This window comes from Monopterus albus, unplaced genomic scaffold, assembly GCF_001952655.1.
Source record: "Monopterus albus unplaced genomic scaffold, M_albus_1.0 scaffold15.1, whole genome shotgun sequence".
NCBI classification, from domain to species: Eukaryota; Metazoa; Chordata; class Actinopteri; order Synbranchiformes; family Synbranchidae; genus Monopterus; species Monopterus albus.
In genome coordinates this window covers 1,306,976-1,332,729 of record NW_018127895.1, presented here as the reverse complement: position 1 = coordinate 1,332,729, position 25,754 = coordinate 1,306,976, and the positions used below count along the sequence as shown (strand labels likewise).

The following is a 25,754-nucleotide window of genomic DNA, read 5'->3' as shown; positions in this document are numbered from 1 at the left end:
TTTGTTCTCCCAGTGAAAACAGCTATCCATCTGTGTAATAGGCCTTGTCAAAAGTTTACTGAGAATCAGCGATTCACTCTGAGACTAGGCTGTATGTGTCATTGAAAGGGTTCTGATAAGCTGTAAGAGCCCATTGAGGCAGCGAGCAGGCTTTGATGCACGGTAATATCTTGACAGTTGCTGACATTTGGTCTCCGTTGTCAAGACTCTTTGATGTACTGCATCTGTGCATATTCTTCCTCTTCAATGAATTATTTGATATTTACAAATAAGAGATGGATGCAGTAATGACTTAATTATTAGCTTTCCTCTGCTCAAAATCTAATTTAATTAACTTGCTGACCTTTATTGATTAGCTTCATAAATTACAATTTCTAGATATTTTGCCTTCCAGAGAATTTGAAATCGTAAAAACGCTTTGAGTTCAGATGTTGGTTTTGTTCACAGTTGAGAAATTCATAGAATTTCAGGTTTTTGCTGGATTGTAACTGCTACACCAGTGACCTGTAAAACAACATTATTTAAAAAAGAATGTTTGTAATGTTTTGTTTTCATCTATAGAGACTTATGCTTTGAATGTAAACTAAAGGCTCATTTATATACCCCCAAAATTCAGAAGCTTTACAGCTTAAGCAATGCAATTCATAGAAATGTATTCATCATCATGTTATATAATAACTATTTCAGTTCTTTAAAATACCAAACATTTAATGTTTGAGCTTCTAAAATGTGAAAATTTGCTGTTTTTCTGTGTCATGTGTGACAACATCTGAACTCAAAGCGTTTTTACGAATCCAAACAGCTCTAACACTACACTAGCATACACCTGAGTATTATTTTAAATCACTCTAATGTGCTTTAGAAGTATTAAAATTGTTTTTGAAACAGTAGTATTTATAATATTGTTAAAAGGAAGATGAATATGTATGCCCTGTCCATTTTGATGAGGGTGTAGAACCCAGAAACAAATCATTGTTAGGGTCATAACCTGGCCTTTTGTGTGGTCAGTTTGCTTACACACTATATCGTCACACTTTTAAAAGAAGAATAGCCCAGTTTAAGGTGTACTTGTTCAAACCTTTGCCTAGCTGCAGTCTATGGACCAACATAAAGTGGACACAGATATAGCACTATTGATTTTTCTAGTGGTGAAAAAGGTAATAAAAATGAACAATTGTGTGTGCATTGGATTTAAGCCTTTAGTCTGCTTATCTGTGTTGAGAAACTGAGAGGAAATAATGGCTGATGTATCCATTTGGAGATTAGTTTCACTCGTCAGTATGGCACATTAAAGAAGCAGAAACAGACCTCGGCTAACAAATGATTTTTGCACGTTTAAATTTTGTGTCTAAAGTTGCAGAGTGCAAGTCAGAACAATGTGAAATTAAGAGAATATTTTGTCACTTGTTGTGGTAGGACTTTAAACTGAGTATAGATCTTGTTGGCATAGCCTAATGCTCAACTACATTATCAATTAATTGCATTCATTCATTTTGCCAGATAGTTGGATTTTGAAAAGGCACCAAATAGCTTCAACTTTTGTGTTTTTTCCATATTTGGTGTTGGATTTAAAATGTTTCCACACATTGCATTTTGGATTTGATTGTGTCATGATTATTCAGTCAGCATGGCTCAGATAGTTTCCTTCATTTTGCATTAAGGAAGAGAAAAAGTTTAGTTTAGCGATGGGGCAACAGAGCATGTAATAGACCAGTTCAACAGTAAATATTACAGCTCTGGCACTTTCATGGCCTTCACTATTTCCTGGAGCCCAAAGTATAACCTTGAAGTTACTTTGTTTTGCCCGATCAGTAGCCCAAACACGAAAGAAACTTTATTCACATATGCTTGTTTATTGTCACACATGACACAGAAAAACAGCAAATTTTCACATTTTAGAAGCTCAAACATTAAATGTTTGGTATTTTAAAGAACTGAAATAGTTATTATATAACATGATGATGAATACATTTCTATGAATTGCATTGCTTAAGACAAAAAACATGAAGGATATCATTAAAAATAGCTTTTTTTAAACAACAATTTGTTTCCAAAAGTTGTGTTGACACTGGTAAATGTAAACATTTATCCAGTTTTGTTTTTGTCATACTTTTGCAATTGTAAGAGTGGATGATTTGGTAATCATTATCAGCCCCGAAATCCTCTTTTCTGTCAGTATCCTTTATGTGCACCATGTATATGTGCGCATTGTATTGCATAGAAGAGCCCATTTTACACAGTATGTAACGTGTATGTATTTGTATATACACTCAGCAGCCACGTTATTAAGTACACCTGTACCATTGTATGCAATTCAATACAACACTTCCACCTTAACATCTGTGTAGCTCAAAATGTTCGTTTTTGGTCAAAATGTCATAAATGTATAAATTCAATTATGTTTATTATTGATGTCATACTTAACACTGGACTACATTATATTTAGAGGTGTCTTTATATTTTTGTCCTCCTTGGCTACATGCATGAGAGGGTCAGCATATTAGCAGCACCTCTGAGTTTGTGTGTGTGGGAAAGGGCTTTGTTAGTTTATAGTCTCAAATCATTCAATATTGGGCACATTCTAAAATTATAGTCTCCCAAACAAAAGCAGTTTAACACTTGGGCAATATGAAAAGCAGTGGAAGATCAAGACAGGAATATGTTTAGGGATACATTTTATGTGTCCCTGGCTTGGCACATGTTGAAATGCCTTTTAAAACTGGAGTTTGTCCAGTTGTCACGGACTATGATGCTGATTTATTGGAGCTGAGGGAAGAGAAGCAAGACAGAGCCTGTTCCACTCTAAAGCTTTCCATTTGGTAAATGATGCTTAGGTATTCACTTTTCTTTGTTGACATGTGCCTGAAACACAGCTCCATCTGCACTAATGCAGAGTAGATAACATGACAGCTTTGCTCACTTGCTTTACAAATAATGCAACTTTGTGTTTTTTTACATGATATTCGTGCAGTTCTTCAAACACCTGACCTAGATGAATATAAATGGGAATATTATAGTCAGATTTAAGTGAGTGAAATGATATAGTATCCTTCATATTCTCAGTCAAAATGTAGCATTTTCTCTTCCTTGGTTGTTGGTATTGTTGTGTATCTGCAGAGATATTGCAGTTTTCACCTTGGTCAGATGGAGCTTTACAGTATTTCATCAATAGAAAAACAGTCTGGATATAGCATTTAAATGCCTTTTACTCCCAATTCAAATGATGTTGCAGCAAAAGTGTGCTATTTAAAAGTCTAATTGCTTTTCTATCTGCACTTTAGCCAAAGGAAATACCACTGCATATTTTAAGCAGGTATAGTTAGAGTTGCGGTTTGAGGATTCATTCTGTTCATAGTGCACCATGACTCCAGGTGGAGCCTGGTCTGCTCAAGACGGTAATAAGAATATAAAGGACAGACTAGACAACAAAAGTTAATGTGAAGTAAGTACAATATATTCCTGCATTGCATATGCATTGTTCTGTCAAACTATACATGAAATTATGCATAATTTATGGAGGAGTAAGTAAATGCTCATTTCAAGATGATTTACAAGGAAGTACATGACTCCAGACTGTGAGTGATAAGTTCTATTTGCAAGCAGTTTTATTTAAGGCACAACTGACTTTTTGAAAGTTGCACTTGATGCGACAGCAAAATAAATACGTAGGTGTTTAAAAAGAACGGCTGTCCTAATGTCACTGTAGAAATGCTAGACAGATGTAGCTGTGGCTAAAATATAAGCAAACTATCTCCACAATGTTGTCATAGCAACCTTAATTCGCAGGTCCATCACTTGCCTGTGTCATAGAACAGACAGACTCTATGAAATGTGGCAGTCCACACTCCAAGACATGTTGTGAGATTCCTGTCACCCCTGGTCCCCTCACTCCCCTTACTCATCAAGTGTTATGTGTTTATTTACCTCTGGCACATTTAGTGTAACATAATCTCCAAAAACATATGTTTAAATTACACAAATCCCTTGTTATTTATGTGTTGCAAACTCTCTACTAGTATCTGTTATGATGATCATGCTCCTGGTGTCACTGTGAGATTTCTGGTTTCACTTTCCCCTGCTTGCTACAGAGAACAGATTGGATGTTTCAGTAGTATTTATGACCTGAGCAGGCCGTTTATGTCAGCAAGAGCTGCCTTTTACATATTTTAGATCAGAAATTCTTCCCCAGCAGGAAACTAGGCTACAAATCAATCCCCCTTTCACATATGGCAAAGCATATGCCTACTTCATTGGTAGACATCATAGATTTTTTTAACTTAAATTAAAATATAATAACAGTGATCATTATTATATGACGGTTCTCTCGACTAATGACTCAACTATTTGACTATGTGGGGGCAGCCCTAGTCATATGTTTTTATGCTGCAGCACTGCTACTTTATCAGTGCTGTTCAGTCCCCACACTTCCCTCTGGGACTTTCAGGCATTTTACAGCCTGCCAGACCAGCCCCGGCCACTGTTACCTACAGCTCAGACCATTTAAAACATTGCCTCCTTTGCTGCCTCTTGCTGTCCAACCTTGTTCCCTGCCTTCACCTTCTGTACACTGACCTTTTCTGGTGAGTGTAGAGAACGTGAAGGGAGGGTGGGTTAGGCGGTCATGCTGTGACTGCAGAAGCTGGTCTCTGAATCTTTTGATGAAGCTCTACTAACAAACAAAGCAGAGTGGCTGCACAGAAGCTTTTCCAGAGATGCTATTGGCTGTGCTGTGGCACTGCTGTCTCCTCACGTCTCTTTTCTTCCTTGTGTGTACAGACAAACACGGAGGATGGAGAGAGAGGGATGTTGATACGAGTGGCTAAGGCTTCTTCTGAAGGCTTTCTTTTAAAGCAGGTAAGACAGTATATTTAATTATTGGTGATTTACTGAGTCTAGCTTTTGTTTATATTGTATATACAATAGTTTCCATTTGTGAACATGAAATGAAGTAGGAGCACTTTTGAAAGATGTTTTATATTATCATGAGTAGTTGATTGCCAGAGATGAGAAAGTCAGCAATTTGATAGATGCAACAGTTAATATACAGATTACTTGTGCATCCAGGTGTTGAAAATGTTTTTCAGTTTGAAAATTTGTGTCATTAACTGCTACACTTAAAAACATATTAAAAAAAACATAAAATTTGTGCTCTTGCTACTGGAAAATTAACGAGTTAAAAAAAATCTGTTAAGTGTGTGAACCTCCTAGTAAGATGGTTTGGCATGGGGAATATTTGTCTTTTCTTTTGTGATAAATCTAGGAAAAAGTCACTGACATCTGCATTCAGCAAAGATGAAAATGCATAGCTTAGTGTGCTCATTTGTACTTAATTGTATGAATTTAACAAATAAGAATTTTTTTTCCTGACACGATTTGGTACACAAATCAAGTCTGCACATTTCAAGCATATGTGATACAGTCCACTGTAGCTTAAAGTCTCTCCTCTATAAACAAACGAGTATAATTTGGTTTGTAATTTCAGCCAATATGTTTTAACTGTCAGCCTTCTTTTCACTGGAGTCGTACTTATTTTAGTTAGTGTTACACCAAAATACATGTGAGCTTACGGTACATACTCGCATGCACTTACCCGTCCGAATATAAACACAGTTATATATTCTCTAAGTAGTGTGTTGAACTGAATGGGTCATATGACCTTAATTAAAACTAGCATAGCATGTAGCTCAGGTCCAGGTCACCACAGATGCACATGCTGTAATTGCAGAAGTGCTTATTTGAGGTGAGCAAACCCAAGCATTTGTACAGTTTCACAATTGTTATCCAATTTAGGGCCTCTGCTTTTTAAGCCTAGTGCATCCAAATGTCTGTCTAGCTGAGATGAACTGCTCCTTCTAGATGAGATAAAGCACATTCAGTGTTCCCTGGTAAGATAGATGACCACATTTGCATGCAGGCTGTCAGTTTCACCCGTGCCAGGTCTCCTTCTTCCTTAATTTCTTTTTAGGCTGTCTTCCTTTTTGCATTTTGTCCGGCTTTCAAAAGACAGTACTACATAAATTACCAGTAGTTAGGAGATGCCATGATGTCTAATTGTGTTGTTCACAGTTGATTGACAGTGGTCCTTCATTTGCATGGGGACAAGTAGTCCCTGCAAATAAATCAATGGATTGTGGATAATGAATAGGTCATGGTAATAGGTTTTCCAGACATTTAAGCTGGAGGTTTGTTCTGATAGAACCTACATATGCATTATTTCAGAGGTGGCATCTTAATCATGTGACATGACATTTGTGTTCGTCAGTTGACTAACAAAGCTTACGTTAAAGGTGTGTGTGTGAAATATGTATTGCACTTTGAAATGTGAAGGTTATGGTGGACATATGGCATACACTCTGTTTATTAGGTACACCTAGCTGTGTAACCACAACAACCTTGCAACAAATCTTCTTGAAGGTGGCACTGTTGATTTGTATTGCATTATACTGACAGGTGTTATAATTTTGTCCACCCCATTTAAGTATATAAATGAAGCTAGGCTAAATAACAGAAACACCTCTCTATATAATGTAGTACAGTTCAGTTCAACAGCACAATAACAGCAACGCTGTCATTTCAACACATATCTATACTTCCTGTCCAACACTACATTTTATACATTATGCAGTCTAATGCGCAAGTACGGTTCTGTTTTGGATCCGGTTCAAAGTTAGCAAAATACCGAGCTTCATGAAGCTTCATGGCCAAACAAATCCCTTTCCATGCCTGTAGGTCATGGTCTGTGTTTAGTTTTCACTCTTTGGCCTCTCTGACAGCGCATCACAAAGAAACATGAGTGAGGACAGGGTTAATGAATATCTGGTAAATGCTCTATAATCACAATTAAAATGACCAATCGAATGACCATCAATATGGTGATTAAAGACTAGATTCATAAATATTATATTGTTTATTAACAAAATTGTTTAAATTCATTTTGTTGCTGCAGTGAATGAAATAAAAAAAAAAATTAAACTAATGGACTTCTTAATCACATTAAATAAGGGATTGGGAAGGATTTGGATTCAGTAAGTGGATCCGGAATGGGATACAGATTAGATAAAATGCTGTTGAACCCCATCTTTATGCAGAAGTTTTTCTTATGTGCTTTTTAACTAATCACTATAAACACCAAATATGAAAGACAGGGAACCACAGTATGCCATGAAAGCCAAACTATTAATTCATTCTAAAAATCAGCTAAATGATATAAACAAGCTTAGTGTGGTCTAAAACCATAAAATAAAGAATATTACATGAGACAGAAATTTTTTGAATATCCCAAAGCATTGGCAGTTTGTTGACAGCATTGTTTTATTTACTTACTTTTCATGCTTCTCTTTTGATGTTTCTCTTGTGTATTCTGGTGATCCTAATTTTTTGCTTAGTAGCATAACATGCACTGCCACATGTTCTAAAATCTTTCTTTTTACCTCACATATAAGCTGAATTCTCAGTACTACATCACATCTTCAAACATAACAACACCAGTTAACATGTTAAACATTTTACAGTCTAGTAATCGCGCAGATGCATATTCATGAAGTTTGATGTATTGTGTGGTGATTGTTGAGATTGTCAGATGTATTGAGTCAACTCGGTGGACAGTTTAGAGACTGTTTTTCTTTTTCTTTTGGCCACTTCTCCACTCTGCTGCTGTAGTTATCCTGCTTTGGCAACCTGACTTTTTAGATGGATTAATACTCTGTATTACTGTTCCTTCGCAGCCGAGGACAAGTCAGCACAGTGCACAAGAAACCTCAGATGTTTCCTGACAAGTTGTAACCTTCCAAAGGGTCATACAATAAAAAATGACTTGTGGCATATAGAAGGAGAGTTGTTTGCAAGTGTGCAAATGTAAACACATACATGTTGCATCCGGAATTATAAAGAACTAAATTTTGTCTTATTTTTGCAGTACTCAGTTTTTTTGTGTTGTATGAGCAGCAATCTGACTATAAAGCAATATCTTTCAAAGAAACTGTGATTAACAGTTACTGTTAAATCTGATTTGTCTATAATTGACCCATTTCAATATATACTGTGCAAAGTAGTTGTTTTATTTTTCCTCTTACTTTTGATGCTTTCAGTGTGAACAGTAAATAGAGCAGCATGTGGCACTGTGTTTGACAGCCAAAGGGAAATGTTTGTGATGGAATTACATTATTCTTTTCCCCCTCTCAAATTTAAAAACTGCAGTTACTGCATGATTCTGTACAATATGAGATGACAATTGACTTCCAAAATCTGTGACAACCATCTGTGGTATTCCAAAGGTAGCATTTTTTGTTCCAGATGCTCTGGCTCTTCCAATATGAGTTATTGGAGTCTGGATGCGAGTCTTGTGTCATAATGGACACCTAACAATGTCTCCTGAGCTCACAGGCCACATTACAATAGGTAGGAAGATGAAATGAGCTTTAAGGTCCTTTTAAATATTCAATGTCTGTTACTGCCTGTTATAATCACAAAATAGTCTTTAGAGAGAGAAAGATGTGTTGCTTGCATTTAAATGTAAAATAAGTGTCAGGCAACTGTTGGTTTCTCAGCAAGTGAGGCCATTAATGAATCAAGTATATTCTTATAGTAGGTAAGACGGTGTGAAGTATTATTATGAGTTCTGATGTAACTTTTAAGTCAATTTTTGGCTTGCATTTAGGGCATTGTGTGCAGGTACTGCTACCTCTTCAGGGAGAGATGGGGCATGGGAAAATGTTGGAAGATTAGCTTTTCAATGAAACAACCGCAAAACCTCATTACTCATTCATCCTCATGTCAATGTGAAGTATTACTGTCTCTTCCAGTTTTGACACTCTCTTACCATATCCACAAGGGGCCTTTCATTTAACTGCTGTTCCCGTCACAGTGCTTTTAAATGGCTCATTAGTAAGGGTAAGGTGTCATGTACTGAAGGACAAATGTATTGACTCTGCAGCTTTACCTGTGCTGTCATATACATGAAGAATGAAGAGTGGAAATTAGAGCTGTCTGTGTAGCTCCAAAAGAAAGCTTGCTTTTAAACCTGGGAAGTGATGCATAGAGTTTTTAGTTCTCCTTTGACATTAAATATATAATTGTATGTGACTGTGATGTCAAAAGATATATTGCTGGATGCCATTTTGAACTGGCAGCACTTTGATGCCTGCATAATGTTTATCCCCTCTGAAAGTTTTTAGAGTTCTTGAATTTTAGGTCAGGCAGTGAGGCAGATGGACACACATGACCTTGCTTATTCTACATGTACTTGAATGTGTTTTTCCTATTTTGAATTATGCTACAAGAATATGTGACTTTAAAAAATCCTAAAATTGGAGACACCACAGAAAGCTATGTAATGTTTCCTGGGGTTCCTAAAATCAGTGAGATATGGGCTGAGTACCAAGGTCAGTACAACAGAAAAGGATCAGATTCTGAAATTACCTGATCACTGTAGTACAGGATACAGTAAACAGTGTTCCATTTACTTTGGAGTTTGGAAGTCAGAGCTGGGAGTGACATCACACCCAAGTTAACTGAGCTCCAGTTTCAGTTAACTTTAATACCACTTGAGCCATGTTTTAGCCATTGTTAGCAACAGCAGTTTATAACAGCATTATGTGGTATGTTGCACATACAAACATTGTAGCAACATGTTAGGGGGAAATGGAAACTGAGTCCTATTTTCCTCTGTATTTTACATACTGAGTGTCAGGGCCGCTTGCCTCTCCTCCGTCTTTCTCTCCTCTGCTCTCTCTATCCTGTGGGCTCTGCACCTCAGCTGTGTTGCATTCCAGTAATTAGCAACTGGTTTGTTGATGCACACAGCTGGGGTGCATCCCGATGATTACCTTCGCCTCCTTATATAAACCTCTGGCAGACGCTCTGTCTTTGCCGGAACACTAACATAGTAATGCGGACTGTACATGTTGGTAGAATGCTACGCTGACAGACACGGTGCGTTTTGGCTTGACTCTACCACACTACCTACGAGCTACGCTAATTTACACTACACTACATATCATACATATCGAAGTACTGTACTTTACCATGTTATGTTCTTTTGATACTTTGTGTTCACTTTATTTACCTGCTACCGTCATGTTTTTCCCCCTAGCACCTGGGTCTGCAAACTTGAGTCCAACCTCAGTCCTCCCTCACCCTCCTGGTGAGGGGGGCTACCATAAAACTGAGAGTGATTTTAGTGTGCCAGCTTTTCATAAAATCAATTAATGAAACCCCTAAAATATTTGTTTCTCTTTGGAAAACCAGGTGAGATGAAGTATTGAAACTCAGGTTTCTTCTGTGCTTTTTTAAAATTATTTATTTATTCTCACAATTCTGAAAAGTGAGTCTTGGTGTCACATCACTACCAGTAAGAATAAGAATAAACAAGCGCAAAGAGGTTTTACACTTAAGTTAAATTCAGTATATCGACTCTGTTTCATTGCCAGCAGTTCCACAAACAGAAAACTGTGGAAATGTCCTTACAATTGAAATTCTGTCAGGTGCAGCACAATCACTGAATGGATCTGCAATGCAAACATTGGCATGTTTGTCTTTGAAAGGGAAGTTGTTGCAAAACTTAGCAAATCTCATCTTCCCCTCTCTCTCTTGCTCTGTCTGTCTTTGTACACCCTGCCTTTCTCATCTTGTCATTCTTTGCTATCAAGGAAGATGAGGAAGAAATAGATTGTCTCTTTGGTCTTGAAATCAATTTGTGTCAGCACACCAGGTTTCTCTCTGGAAGTGCCAATGCTGGGAGAACGATAGGTATTCACAAAATGAAATAATAGGCCACAATAAATTCTTTGGAGAGGTGCTGTCTGTTTCACTTACATTTTGAGAGATCTCCACTGTTTAACTCTTGAGAGCATCATCTATACTGGCACCAGTGCTCCTGTGTGACTTTTTCCCCTTACACCTCAGTTATCAAACCTTTGTCTCTGGTGATATGTTAACAGTAAACAAGTGGGGGCAAGGAACATCTGTACAAAACACATGAGTTTCTTTATGGCGCTTGCTAATACAATAGGGCTAGCTATTTAAATAATTCATTTTTCATATATTCTCCATTTCTGCAATTTTACCTGGGGTTCAGTAAATACTTTCTTCTCAGCAGTTAAATACCATCAAAACTGCCTCTACATCTCATTATATTTTCTCTCTTTTTTAAAAATACTAGCACATGCTGTGATATTTCTGAGCACTTGAAATATAATAATTTTAATATATACCAGGCCATTTGTAAAATCTGTTCTTATGAATACACAAGAAATAAATGTTAACTCTGCTGACTGGCTATTAATAAAACGCCTCAGTGTTTGATTTAGAGGCAAGGTGAGGTGGGACACTACAAGTGAGCACAAGGAGGAAAAGCCTTATATCAGGCTAACTGATTTCTTTGGGCTCCTTTACTCCCTCAGGTTGATTTGGACTCCTCTTTATGCCAGGCGGATTAGTCAGCCAATTCTAGATCCATGAAACAACACCACACAGGTGACAACTGGATCGATTATATTCTCAAATGACTTATTAAGATGTACCGTGTCTGGCTCATTGGGAGCTAAATAAGATTATCAGTGAGAGTAAAACCAGGAGGCCAGATGAGGTGGTTGTTCTTGCCATTACACTGTGTCACATTCCTTGAAGCACATTTAAATTTGTGGGTGGTTTGTTGTAGAGACACTGATGATCGACCTTTTTCACAGCAGAAATGTTGACTTATTGTAAGAAAAAGGCAGGTGTTACTAATAGCATTAATACTGACCCTGAAACTGAAACAGCTAAGTATGACGCAGGGATAGTAGTGCTGTGGAAGTAGTAACTGGATGTAATGAATGGCTGATTGTTCACCTGATCAAGTTCACATGCTTAGGGAAAGTGTTAACTCTTTTCAGTGTTCATGGCAATGCTCTTTCCTGATTCTTAGGGAAATTGCTACTTGATTTAATATTTAGTTAAATTTGTTTTTAGTGTGGATTTTCAATTTTCTTCTATTGTACAGAGTGTGATGAAACTGAAGGCTGAAAGCAAAAATGATCAAGATGAAAAAACATCAATTGAATAGTGTGTGTGGTGGTGTCAGCAATCAGCAGGTTTCAAACATGGGCCATTGAGGCAGTGTTGATGCTCGGAGCTGTTATTTTACAAAGTAGGGGAAAAGGCTGATGTTTACCTCTTTCTGCCCCCAAACACTGCTCTGTGTAGCCTGCTGTGTTTACTATTTCCCCACCGACCTGATAAACCCAGTGTGCGGAATTGTCCATCTGCTGGCGTGTAGTGCAGCCTAGTATGTGAGATTAAGAAATCAAGGGAACATGTTTTTCTCCTGTGAACTTGGTATGCCTGTGTATACTGTGTGTGCCACTGTAGGTCATTATGAAAATGTTTGCATATGTACCATGAGGTCATTGAGAGCAAATGTGCAACATAATGAGTGAAGAACAATGGAGATTCTTGAGTTCAAATAAGCACATACTTAATGAGAGATGTGCTACAGTTCTTATATTAATGGTCCCATTTTTACCATGTTACTGCAGGTAAACATATAATTAGGAGATCATAACATTGATCTTAAACATTACTGCAACTACGCAGGGGTTAAGCAGGGTTAAGAAATGGAAGTTTAAAATGTAGAGTGTAAGACATTTCTATACAGAACAAGCAGGGAGGCAACTAAGCATTTAGTAAGGGGGTGGCGAAGATAGGTTCAAGTCATTTGGAATGTGCATAGCAATGCATTTCACTGTCATGGTAGGGAAAAAATTGCAGGCCCAGTCTCACCAGGGGAATGTGCCAATTATTAGATAATGTTCAGAACAAGCAGGCATGGATTAAAGCTTTGCAAGAGTCAGGGTGCTCTTCAAGTGAAGATGGTGTGATTAGCATACACTCAGCTTCTCAACTGCCACAGGAAGTTTGAGGCTGAATACAGGATTGCAGCCCTCTTCTGAGACTTGTTTGTTGTTGTAAGCTTTCCTATTTAAGAAATGCATTGTCAAAATCAGACTAAATGTGTCTTCTTGCAGTATAATACCTCAATTTTGCCATGCATTTTGACAAAACCACAATCAACATAGTACAACAGCAATGTGTTTTTTTAAGTCAAGCCATTAAAATTTATATTTTCAGTTTTGATGACAGTATTATAATCTGGCCAAATGTGTCTTAGTAGGATGGCTAAATTGGTCTATAATAGGACTCAATTAATCAAATGGTAAAATGTCAGAATACTGATTAATTATTTGTGATTTATAAAGCAAAAAAATAACAAAATATTAGCTGATTCCAGCATGTCAAATATAGGGACTTGCTGCTTTTCTTTGTTTTATATTATTATAATTTAATAATCTTAGATGTTTAACATCTTAGGCTCTGGGAAATTGTGACCAATAATTTTCTGACCTTTTATCTACAAAATTACTTATTACAAACAAACAAAAACAGATCAATTGATAATGGAAATTTTTACTTGTAGCTCTAATTTATAGGCTAATTATTTGTGTAAGTCATAAATACCAGAAAAGGTGTGAGTGGATAATTTACAGTAACAAGTCATACTACATTAGATCATACATTACATCACACTAGATTATCAGTAGATCTAAAAATTTATGATGGCACCTTTTTTGCTGTGGTTTAGTTACTGCCCTTCGTTTTTTCATTTTTCCAGAACTATTGTCACACAGCCCTGTTGTTTGATCTCAAAGCAATGAGACACGTTTGTCCAAAACCTGTCAGAACTGTAATATGTAAATGTAAATGCATCTTATAACTAAGTGATAAATCATTTTGTTAATTAACTACCAAAATGTCAAATTTGTATCAGAGACTTTGAGCTTGTTGTACTAATACAACCCAATCTCTGTGTAAAAGCTCTTTTGAACTTTTAATAGGCAGTGATGTGAGGAGCTTCTCTCCCTTCTTCTTTCCTGCTTTCTCTTAAATCTCATCTTCTGCCTTTCATCATTGCCACCAAAAAGAAAACCAATCATCAAACACCTGAATTATACCCCTGGATGTGATTTCATCATTTATGGAATGCACACACACACACACACACACACACACACACACACACACACACACACACACACACACAGTATATAATAAAAAAATCAAAACAAAAAGGAGCAATTTGCAGTGTATCTATGACTGAGAAAAGTTATGAGCGAAATAATATTTTTGTGTGTGTTTTGTTTTGCAAATCTTTAAATTAGGTTTGGAAACTGATGAAAAAATGACCAAGCTGTTGTGAACTCCTGTGATGCAGTTTCTGTCTTTTGAGATCACACACCACTGGTCCACCCGTGGCGACTGTTGATCCTGTTGATGCAGGGTTACTTCGTTCACCACAGTATTGTCAGACTCCCATAAAAATGCCATTCTGCTTAATGAGATGCATTAGCCTTGTGGGGCACATACTCTTCATCAGCTCCCTTTCAACAGGAATGATTAACACATCTTTAATACTGCTTAGAGGAGAGGCTGCTTTCATTTTGTTCTGCACTCAATTAGTCTCATGGGAGACAGTTCATCATTATCTTTAAGCAGTAACAGTGACCATAATGTCAATAATATTTGACAGTTAAAAAGAAAACATTTTAGATGTATGGTGAAGCCTTGATGTTAAGGCATCAAATATAGAGTTATGTTGTCTGGTTTCTAAATTGCTGCCATTAACAAGAGATTGTTCCCCTTTCACCATTAAACATGAGTCATTAGGATTCATCCCTTGGATCTATAAAAAGAGCTGAATACAAGATTACAAGATGGCACCCAGTTCATTTCTCTGAACGTTGCTCAGTGGCTCATATTTTGTAAAAAAAAAAAAAAAGTTCTTAATTTTTTCTGGATTTCAGTCATAAAAATTACCCAGAAGTTAAGAACACATCTGCATATTTGGGCCAATAGAGCAAGTGCATGTGTGTCAAGCCAAGACTTCTGCCAGCTGACTTTCAGCTGGCTCCCTGTCAGGTCCGCTGACCTGCCTCTCTTCTGCCTTTCTCTCTCCTGCTCGCTCTTTTTGCGGGATTGGCGCCCCAGCTGTGTCGCTTTCTGTAATTAGTGACTTGTGGGTTGGTGCGCACAGCTGGGGCGCATTACTGTAATACCTTCCTCCATATTTAAACCTCTGGCAGACGCTCCGTCGTCGCCGGAGCATTACACTATGTTAGACATGGACATGTTGAGGAAGTATGTGACAGTTGAGTGAACGGCAAGGTTTTAGTTCATTCTTGTTTTGTGTTGGAAAGGGCCACTCATGTTGGCAATCTTCCCCCTGCAGTGTGCATCTGACGAAAGTGTTTTATATGAGTAACAGAGAATACATATATTAAAATTAAGAGTCTTAAACATGATAATCAATTAAAGTACTTACAACATTACACTGGTTAAAAGGAGTCCATACAATAAAAGGGAATACTTTCCTAGCCATGAGTACCTGACAATGAGTTTCCCAGCCAGTACCGGACAGCTAGCACTTCAGCGAGCGCTACACCAATCCTGTCTTCTTGTTTCTGTGTCACTCCTGTCGCCGTTCTCCTGTCTACTTGCCTGCCTTGTCCTGGTCCTCTACTCTCCTGGTTCCTGCAATCCTCCTACTCATCTGCTCGTCCTAGTCTCCTCAGCCATCCCTGCCCTACCCTGGTAACTGTATTATACGTTGACTGTTACTCTGTTTGTGCTCCTTAAATAAATCACCTTTTTTCCACTAGCACCTGGGTCTGCACTTTTGAGTCCTACCCTCTTGAGTCCTACCTCAGTTCTCCCTCACCCTCCTGGTGAGGGGTACTAAATCATAACACTCCCTGCACACATGAGGAGGATAAAATGAAAATTAGAAACCACAAAAAACAGTTTGTGAGGATGCAAAAAAAATCTTAGCTTAAGTCCAATTAGCATCAAGTAGATAGAGTAGGAAGTCCCCTAACACTGGAGCAAACCACAAGACCATAGTGTACATGGTACACACTGAGCTTATGCAAAGAAATAAACATGATCTCATTTGTTCCACTCAGCCAACTTGCTGGCCACATTTGTAAATGAACGTTTTAATACCTTTTGTAGTTTACCCAGGGGTTGACCAGTTGTATTAAATATGCACAGAGTGATGCAACAAGGGTGTAGAAACTCATTTTGAAAGCTGTAGGGTTCTTTTCATTTGACACATGAACTCAACAAGCCAGATGCCCCTCTATCCCGAGTGTCGTTTTGCAAGTGCAATCCAGTGCAGACACTGTAAACATTATGATCAAATGTATTTATTTAAAGGGAAATACTCTGCTCCACTAAACCAAAATTTCCAGTGTTCAAACATGATGAACAAATGTCTTTAATGGAGGTGACAGCCAGCAGCGAGTCAGCATCTTATAACAGCCCCCAAGCACAATCATGCTTCAAAAAGAAACAAACATTCAGACAAATGCGCTCCAAATCCATGAACTGTGCAGTTATCAAAACACATAGAAGAGCAAAGCACAAACAGTAAAATGTGTCTAGAAATCTAGTCACTGCAAATATCAAAACACATTTCAGAAGGGTAATATACGTAGATACGACAACATAAATATGCTGAAATTGAAGAGACATTGATGACAGGAAAACATACAAGAGGAAAAACGCTGGAAAAATTAGCTGATGTTAAATGTGCTTCAGATAGCCAGGGGGAATGATAGTATGGTTGAGTTTAACTAGTTTTCTCAAGAATCATATTCATGGATCTCTCAAGAGAGTGATTAAAGCTGCAATAAACAGAAACTGCAAACAGATGAAAGTAACAATCTTTTTATCAGCCTTAAAACACCCAAAACCTGAGGACATATGGAAAAAAAATAGAAGAAACTTCAGGAGTGGAAATATAAAAGAGATTTTTGAATTGCTGAGCACACAACAGGAGATGTTGGAAAAATATAAATCAACATGAACAGAAATCTAATACAAGTAAGACTTGTAACAATGTAAGATTCACTGGGTAGAAATCTTAAGAAAATAAAACATTTAAAGAAAGCATGCAACTTGCAAACCATACGAGGCATACACACCAACAGTCACCTCAACACATATAGGATGAATGGTCCATGACCTTTAAATAATTGTCGAATAGTTGCCAGCAAATGTTGAATAGCATTTTAGAAATGCCCTTCCCTATTGTACAGAAACAGAACTTCAAGATGGGAGTGATAGACTGAAATTAAAATGGCATTCATGTAGCTCACACTAAATCACATTTGTGTTGGAAGAACTGGGCAAAAATGAAAATTCTATTGATGGACTCCTGTTATTTGTTTTACCAATGAGCATTTGGAGGAAATTCATTATGTACAATATATTGTCTGTAAACTAACAGTGCTAAAACTTGAGAAATTATTAGTTGGAGAGCCGATACTTCAGCATAGCAGTAATTTCCGGTCAAAGTGCTGGCATCTTGTTGGTTGTGTCTTTAATTTATAGTTATGTAATTATTTTGTATTTTGAAGATTGCTGGCCATGTGTGCTTCCAAGGATGAACATGCATGTTTGTGTGTGTTTGTGCAGGTGGTATCAGTACTTTTTCATTTGGATGCTTTTGGATATACCAGGATATTTGATTGTGAAAGACCCATGTATATTACATTATCATTCAACATACGGGCCTATTTTTACTCCTTTATATTCTATTAGAACTTTACCCAAGTATACAGGAAGTTTGAGCTCAATACGGAGTGGATAGCTAGTTTAAATAATATTTGTATGAAATGCTAATCAAGGAATGACACCTGCTCAACTCAGCTCAGTATGTCTTTTACAATAATTTAACCCACCAATAGAAAATCCACAGTTGCAAAACAATGCTATTAGGCATGGGTGCATTTCACTCTGGGCTAAAGTGGGGTTTTTTGTTTCTGTTTTTGCAAGACGTGCCACTGAACTGATGAAAAAAGAGAAGAACTGAATGTAAAGGCTGCCCAAGAAGAAAAGTGATTCACAAGTGGTTCACTTAGCACAAAGAAAGACCAATTGTGATGCTCTCTTGCTCTCTCTCTCCCTCTCTCTCTCTCTCTCTCTCTCTCTCTCTCTCTCTCTCTATCTCCGTCTGTCTCTTGCTTGCTCCAAAAAATCGATTTGTGGCATATTGTATATGATTTGCGGGCATCAGGGAGCCGCTATCAATATGCGGGAGACTCCTAGAACTTCCAGGAGAGGTGGGATGCCTGAAAATGGAAACACTTAATCCTCTGGGAAATATGAATGTGCTTGTAAAATTGATGCCAATGTACCAAATAGATTTTTGTGTTTTTTGCACCAGGAGTTAACTTATGGTGACTGCTAGTAGTGCAACACATTTTATCCAGTAATTGCTTTTTCAGAAATCTTGAACCAAAAGTTGGTAGAGGAGAAACCTTAGCCTTATGATCCCTAGATGGAAGGGCAAGGGGATTAACAAAAGAATTATGCATAAGCCCGTGATTCAGTGACTGTTCAATCTTTCAGTGCAGTCTGGTCTATTAATGGTTGTTAAACTGAAGCGTTGGACGTATGGGCAGACTGACCAATATGCCCATCTTCAGGCTGAGCCTCTGTTTGTGTCTTTGAAATTTTCAAATGATATTTCTGCTACAATTTTTATTGTGAATTACACAGTAGTTTGCTACTACCAGCCCCTTCATTCTTTTTAACACTTAAGAAATTCTGAACATACCAGGAAAGTGAAATAATGGAAAAAGCAATCTCATGCTGGAGAGAGACAGAAGTGAGGAGAGGCTGGGAGAGAATTTTGTATGAATTGTATGAGTGCATGGTGTGTCTGATACTGAAAACAGCTCATAAAAAAACACTGACACATTGCTCTCATCCCTCACTGAAACTCAACCAGACAGCAGGGTTTTACCACTGGCTACTCTTAAGACTTCAACTAAATCAAGACATTATAGACAATATTCTGGGATTTTACAATAATCTTTTGACTGTAATAGTTATTAATTTAATTAAATATATAAGTGATGTCACAGACAGTCACCTTAAATGTACTTGCAATGAAATTATGTTACAAAATATTCAGGAGATTTGCTTTTACTCACTAGGTGAACTTTGGAATTTAGTTTTTCTGAGAGTGCACAACCCATTTCTGCTGGTATCAAAACATAAAATAAAAGTTTTATTTTTGGGCCTTATGACTAAGGCAGCAGTATCACCTCTTCTACAACTTAAATTCCCTCTTGTGAAAACACCAATACTAAGCCTGTGATGTCTTTTGGAAATAATTTTCTATTACTGGATACCCAGTCGCTACTATGTAGTAATCATGCATACAGTAGTATTATAGGAGTCAGATTTTGTATTGACTTTTAACATGTACATGATGGCTCAGTGGGTGATGTTATCCTGCCTTCATAATCTGCTTAAGTATAGACTAACATTTGTATATTATGAATTGGTAAAAAGTTTTGGTCTTTTCATAACGTTGCTATGCTATACATCCAAATAGAAAAAACAACATTTTTATATTAAATTTTAAATTAAATTTGAATGATATTTTGTCTAAATATTGAAAGACTTGTTAGTATAAATTAATTTTTAAAAAATCCTTCAGTGAAGTGTTTTTGTTTTCATCAAGGCTTAGGTACCAAGATTTTTTTTTTCTTTGGTCCTGTATTACACAGCTCTGTGATTTTTGCTATGCTGTGCTAAAAATGAGCCATGGACTTTGTATATACAGACAAGTTTGGGCCTTCATGGGGTTGGCGCTTGTTCCCCAAATGTATAGCGGTGTCGCCAGAAACTTTGCAATGTGGAAAAACAAGTCTGTTCTTATTTCTACCTGTCAGCTGCTTCTGTTTTCTTTTTAGACTCATAGCAGACATCTTTGTGTGTGTTGACATAGACTGAAGCACACTTCACACTTATCTTTTCATACTTAATGTTGGAGTGTTTGGGGAAACATGGTTTCATCACAAACTCATGTTATTTTCTCTTAATGCTACTTTTTGTCTCTTGCTTCAACATTTTTTGTAATATCTTTGTAATGCTTGTGCTGCAAAGCTAGATTCAAGCCTCAGCAGAGAATCGGTACAGCTTGGAGGGCTTTTCATTCAGAGTCTTCACATGGAAGAGTAACTGTCCTGTGATGGAACCACATGTGTACAGTGATTGGATTAAGTATCTGCCACTTCACCTGCCAGTTATGATTTGTGAAGATTTTACAGAGATGAACGACTCACAGATCATGTACATTTCACACTGTTTTGGTGTAGTTTAATAGGTGCCTAGCATCACAAATATGCATGTTTTGAGGTTTTTGTAGTTGTAGCATTGGTTCAGTGTAGTGAAAGTGCACACCAGAAAGACCAGGGCATTTTATAGAGGGTTTTTAAAGCAATAAAAATACTTATAACCTGAAAATTGCAAAACAAATCCAGTCAAACCAATAGTTCATAACCAGAATGATATGTATATGACTTCAATAAATTAGACTGCACAAATAACAAAGGGAAGAATAAAAAAAAAGAAGATATCTTTAAAAATGTTTTAAAAAAATTACATTTTATACTTGAACAGAAGGCTGTAGACCCTGCTGTCTGTGCTTGAAGTCATATTTTTATATTTCTGTTGTCCATGAGATCTCCCAAGGGGTGTTTCTCTTCACGTGGGCCCTTGAAGTGTGAAAGAGAACTACAGGCCATCAGCTACCACATTGCAGTTTACACCCACACAACATCAGTTTGGAGCTGACAGTAGGTTTGCTGGGGGAACAAATCAAGGGAGAGAATTTTAGTATTAGTGCCTCAAGCTCCATAATGTCAGATGTAGTCCTATATTGTATGTGCACTGACTTTGTGGAATGTGGCGCTGCAGCAGTCTTAACGGTAACCTGTAATCCACACTAAAAGTGACTGTGCTCACTCCTCTCATGCTGCTGTCTTTTTTTTTCCCCTCTGCTGTGTTTAGTGAAGCGTAATCTCCACAGTCAGCTGTTTTAAATCACACAAAACCTCTTGTTTTTGTTTCTACTGGTAACCATCAGGCTGCTTGAGTTTCACCCTCTGTAACAAGCCCGGGAAAATCAATAAAACCTATAGACAACATAAAAATTTCTTTCTGGTGATATTACCTGAAAACTATTTTGTCCAGTACACTTGTGTTGTTGGTCAGCCTGGTGAAAGTTCTTTGTCCCACTGACAGACAGCTGTTGAAGCTGAAGCTTTCATTTGTTGTCATTGTAACATACACACTGCCATCACGGGCATCTTGGGGGGTTCAGTGTCTTGCCCAAGGACACTTTGACATGTGGACTGCAGGCACTGAGATTTGAACCTTCAATCTTCTGGTTGGGAGACGGTTGCTCTACCCACCGCACCACTGTCGCTCTTCTCACCTCTTCTGGTGGCTTTAAAGACAGAATGCACTGTTCACGTCTTGCTTTCAATGTGGATTGAATGGAGTCATGCTTTAGTAGTGCTTATGCCTCGGTATAAATGTGCATTCCCAGTGTGTGAAATACTGTTTTCTAATAGGGGGTTAGACCTAGTTGATTAGTGTAGCCAGGTCTGTGTTGATGAAATTAATAGGCCTAAATGAGAAGAGATACCAAAATCACCAGAAATATGAGGGACAGCCACAGTTTAGTACTGTATATGTTTTAATGTGTGGCATCATTGCTGACTGTCTAGTGTAAGGTCTTTATTGGAACTGGATTCTAATTGAATCTTGCCCCTGTGTGACAGTGATTCCAAGTCACATTCAGACTGATTGAGTTGGGTAGAGCCGTTTTGTTTTGCTGCAGGTGTTGAGTCTCTGCCAGTATGTCTCTTATCTGTGGATCGAAGCTGACTCACTGTTAGAACAGGTCACAGGAAGTATTCTATTGATGAGAGAACAAAAAAAAGTGTTTTGACATAAGGCAGTGTGTGAACTGTGAAGTGTAGAACACTTATTGTTGCTCATTTGATCTTGGATCTTGTCTGCTTTTTAATTGGTGTTGCTCATACAGCTGCCAGTTCTGATGCCATCTCTCTGTTTGGGTTTATTGGGTTGATCACATTTTGGAGTGTATTCAGACTGGGTCTAAATGCCTCAAGATCCTTGTCAATTTTTTTTATCATAGTAATAATAATTTATGGACATCAGGTTTGATTAGGTTAAATACAGGTCTGAATTAGGTCTAAAATATTGGACCTCTATGCTGTATAATTATTTCAGTCTTAGAACACATCTCTCAAAACTACTTATACAGCCGCACCCTGAAAAACAAAAGGTTTTTTTGAGGTGGAGGCAGTATATGTATTCTCAGTTTATAATAGGGGTAGGACAGTGGCGTGGTGGGTAGTGTCGTTGCCTCACAGCGAGAAGGTTCCAGGTTCATGACCTTTCTGTGCGGAGTTTGCATGTTCTTCCCGTGTTTGTGTGGGTTCTCTCCGGGTACTCCGGCTTCCTCCCACTGTCCAAAGACATGCAGCTTAGGTTGATTGGTGTCTCTAAATTGCCCATAGGAGTGTGTGTTTGTCTGCGTGTTGGCCCGGCAATGGACTGGCGACCTGTTCAGGGTGTACCCCACTGTTCTAATTCTGGAGCCATAGAGCAGTGTACACACATTTTCCTTCTGTCGTTCCTTTATTTTTCTTTCTTTCTTATTACATTATCAGTCAATGTAATTTGGTGTGAGATATTCAAGGAAAAAGTTTTCCAAACAACAACTGAACAAAGAGGCCAGGCTGGCCTCTAATGCCTTTTGATTGGCCCATCTTAAAACTGTATTTCTTTACCTCTTCTTTTTCCTTTTTTATTTTCAGGAGCTAATACGTGGGTTACACAGCAGTGTGAGTCATCCTGTGTCATGTCCTCAGCTCTCTGGCTCTCTTTTCTTCATGTCACTCTGTGCAGCTTGCTCGTTCTTACTCTGTGATGTCTGGGGCGCATAACTCCTACACAGACTTGCCCACCTGTCATCGCAGGCAGACTTTTGAAACATGTTGCTTTTCCCAAAGCAGTTCCTGTTTGACTTTGCCAGCAAGGAATATTTAATTTTGTTCCCTGATACTGCTCGAAGCCTCTTCCCACTCTTGCTGTGGCCACACCAGATCCTTTGTGGTGTCCTTTTTCGTCCTGATGTCGAGTCTCTATCCCATATATTGAAATCATGTCTCCACATACAGTGGAGACATGATTTCAAGGGAATGTGAGATAGTTTGTTGTAGTTACCTCATCATATCCCTATCTCTTCCTCACCATGATGCTTGGCACCCAGTGAGTTTCTACTCTCCTTTTCACTAGGTGGCCTGCAGCACTGACATGTCTGACCCAGTGGAAATGATTCTTCAAGGGCTGAGAAAGGCCTTTGAGATGGTGCTATTTTCTTTCATGAGAAAGTCTGCTGTCAGTGTCACAGTCAGTCAGAGAGCTAAGACGAGCTGTCACCTTCAGAGGAGAAAGTCGGTGTCAGGTTTGCCCGGCTGCACCTACTTTCTCACTCCCCTCACTCTGTTTTCACTCCCTTACCCTGATTACGTTATCCCTTACACCTGCTTCTTATCCCCGGATTACCACCAGCTGCACCTGATTAGTTTCTCCCTATTTAGCCCCTGCTCTTCGTTCACTCCCCTGCCAGTTCTTTCTAGCATTTCTCAGGCCCGTTTGTTCCCCGTTGTTCCTTCTGATCTGTGTTAGTTATTTTGTCTCCTTCTCTCCAGCTGCTTTTTATTCATTCCCTCCTCGCTTCAGTCGCTCCTTCGGACCACGGACCTCCTCCGCTCTGCTTCACCACCACCCTGCAGGTCGATGCACAGTCTTCTACTTACTGTATGTACAATTTCTGTTCCTCTTCAGTACCATCCAACTCGACCAGTCCAGGAGTGAGTCCCAGTGTCTGCAGCCTGGTCCTCTTCTCATCATCTCCACCACTGACTGTGTTCCCATCCGAAGCTCGACACCTGGTCCCAGTGTTACTTGGCTGTTCATTCCTTGGTCACTTGTTTTACACTGTAAATAAACTTGCACTGCTTGCATCGAAGTCAGCCACCTGGGTCCGTCAATTTTTGTGACTCGCTCACTTCCGTGTTCGAGCCATCCTAACAGTTGGAGAGTTCTTGAGGGTTTGATCTAAACTATACTGGCCTCCTAGACCGAGACAGTGTGTTAAGATTATGGCCAGTTTCAGGTTTCGAATGCAAAATTATTCACATTCAATATCACCAGTAATTATTTTGTTACATTTGTTTATCACCAATCTTGATCTTCATAATTGTTAGAAAATTAATATGGGAAGTGCAAGTTTAATGAGACTTGGATTTCAGTGGTTTAAAAAGTTTTCAATTTAATTTAAGGAAATGTGCAGAAACCCTGAAATAAAGAGATCCTTATTCACATTATAAATAATATAAATATACTGTTTTTTTAAACTCTTTTCCATCACAACTATCTTTACCCAGCCATCCCCCAATCCATACCCAGTTCATTTCTACTTCATCTCATGTGTCATGGGCATAGATTGATCGTCATCCACAGAATCATCTCATCACGTGTCTCCACATATTTATATAACCATCACTCTCCTGTCACTCACTTGTCTCCTTCAACTGTGTCACGTACTTCTTTCCATAAAGCATTAATACCCAGGAACGATTACCCCTATGGTAATATAACAATAATGCAGAAACACCAAATGGAAAGAGAAAACTTACTAATCTCTGTCACAATGGTGTTTTTAACATTATTTAAAAATTTTCATCTCCCACGTGGAGAGCCAATATGTGGAAACTGTGTCTGCTGTGACTTCACCCCCAGGTGTAAAATCTCATACACGATCATAAGCCCACCCCCTGCGTAGTACTATGGTGAGAGCGCGTAGGGAGCTAAATGAAAGTAGCTGTGCTAAAGCTAAGCTAGCTGCCTTGTTATATCCTAGATAGGACCAGTCTTCTACTGCATATTCTAACTGCATTGACCATCTGTCTGTGTATTGAGTAGTCTGTAGTCCCAGTGTGCTCTTTAAGTAAAATGTAGCCAGCAAGATGTGTTAACAGTTAAACCATTGTAGCAGCATTGTAATAGTTATTACAGGTTAAGCCCTTAACAGATTGGGCCGCTTCAATAGAAAGTGAGATGTTAGTACTGCTACATAATGATACTGATAGCAAACATTTTTAACACTGAGTGTAATGTAATGTCACTTTCAGCTCTTCCCCGTCAGGGGTTGCCACAGCGAATCATCAGTGTGACAATTTGCATATTGACGTTTGGCACGTGTTTTATGCCGGATGCCCTTCCTGACCCGAACCCAGGCCACAGCAGCGAGAGTGCTGCGCCCTAACCACTAATCTGTCATGGAACGAGAGGCTTAATATTTGATTTGATTTGATTTGATTTATTCTTTCAAGCATGTAAAAACAGTTGATATGACAACACACATACACGATCCAATATCAATTTGCTTATACCTAGTACATGCTTGAATGGAGTAGGAAGAAGTCAGACTTATCCAGTCCTACCCCATGACATCATCTTACTATCATTGGTTTGCAAGCAGTAAATGATTCACTTCTACCCACACAAGTATTATACTAAAAAAAGATCATAACAGTGTTAACATTCTTACATAATTACATTCTTAAATAATTGTCTTCTACACCACACAAGTAATATACTAAAAAATTATTACAAAGTGTACACCACACCCACAATTGTCCATGTAATTAATCATTGAGCCTGTTCTTGCATATATCTTGATTGACACATACCTTTATATTTATGTTTAAACTCATCAATTCTATTACTATTTTTTATGTCTACACTTAAATTATTCCATA

General features: G+C 38.1%; 1 protein-coding gene across 8 annotated transcripts in view; it reads left to right on the top strand.

Moving 5' to 3' along the window:
• The window catches only part of inpp4b (inositol polyphosphate-4-phosphatase type II B), a 216,714-nt gene that overhangs the window by 8,381 nt on the left and 182,579 nt on the right, over positions 1–25,754 (top strand). For all 8 annotated transcript variants that reach the window (XM_020591783.1, XM_020591781.1, XM_020591782.1 and 5 more), the window contains one exon: positions 4,777–4,854. The gene's annotated coding sequence lies outside the window, so the exon portion shown is untranslated. The remainder of the gene's footprint in view (positions 1–4,776; positions 4,855–25,754) is intronic.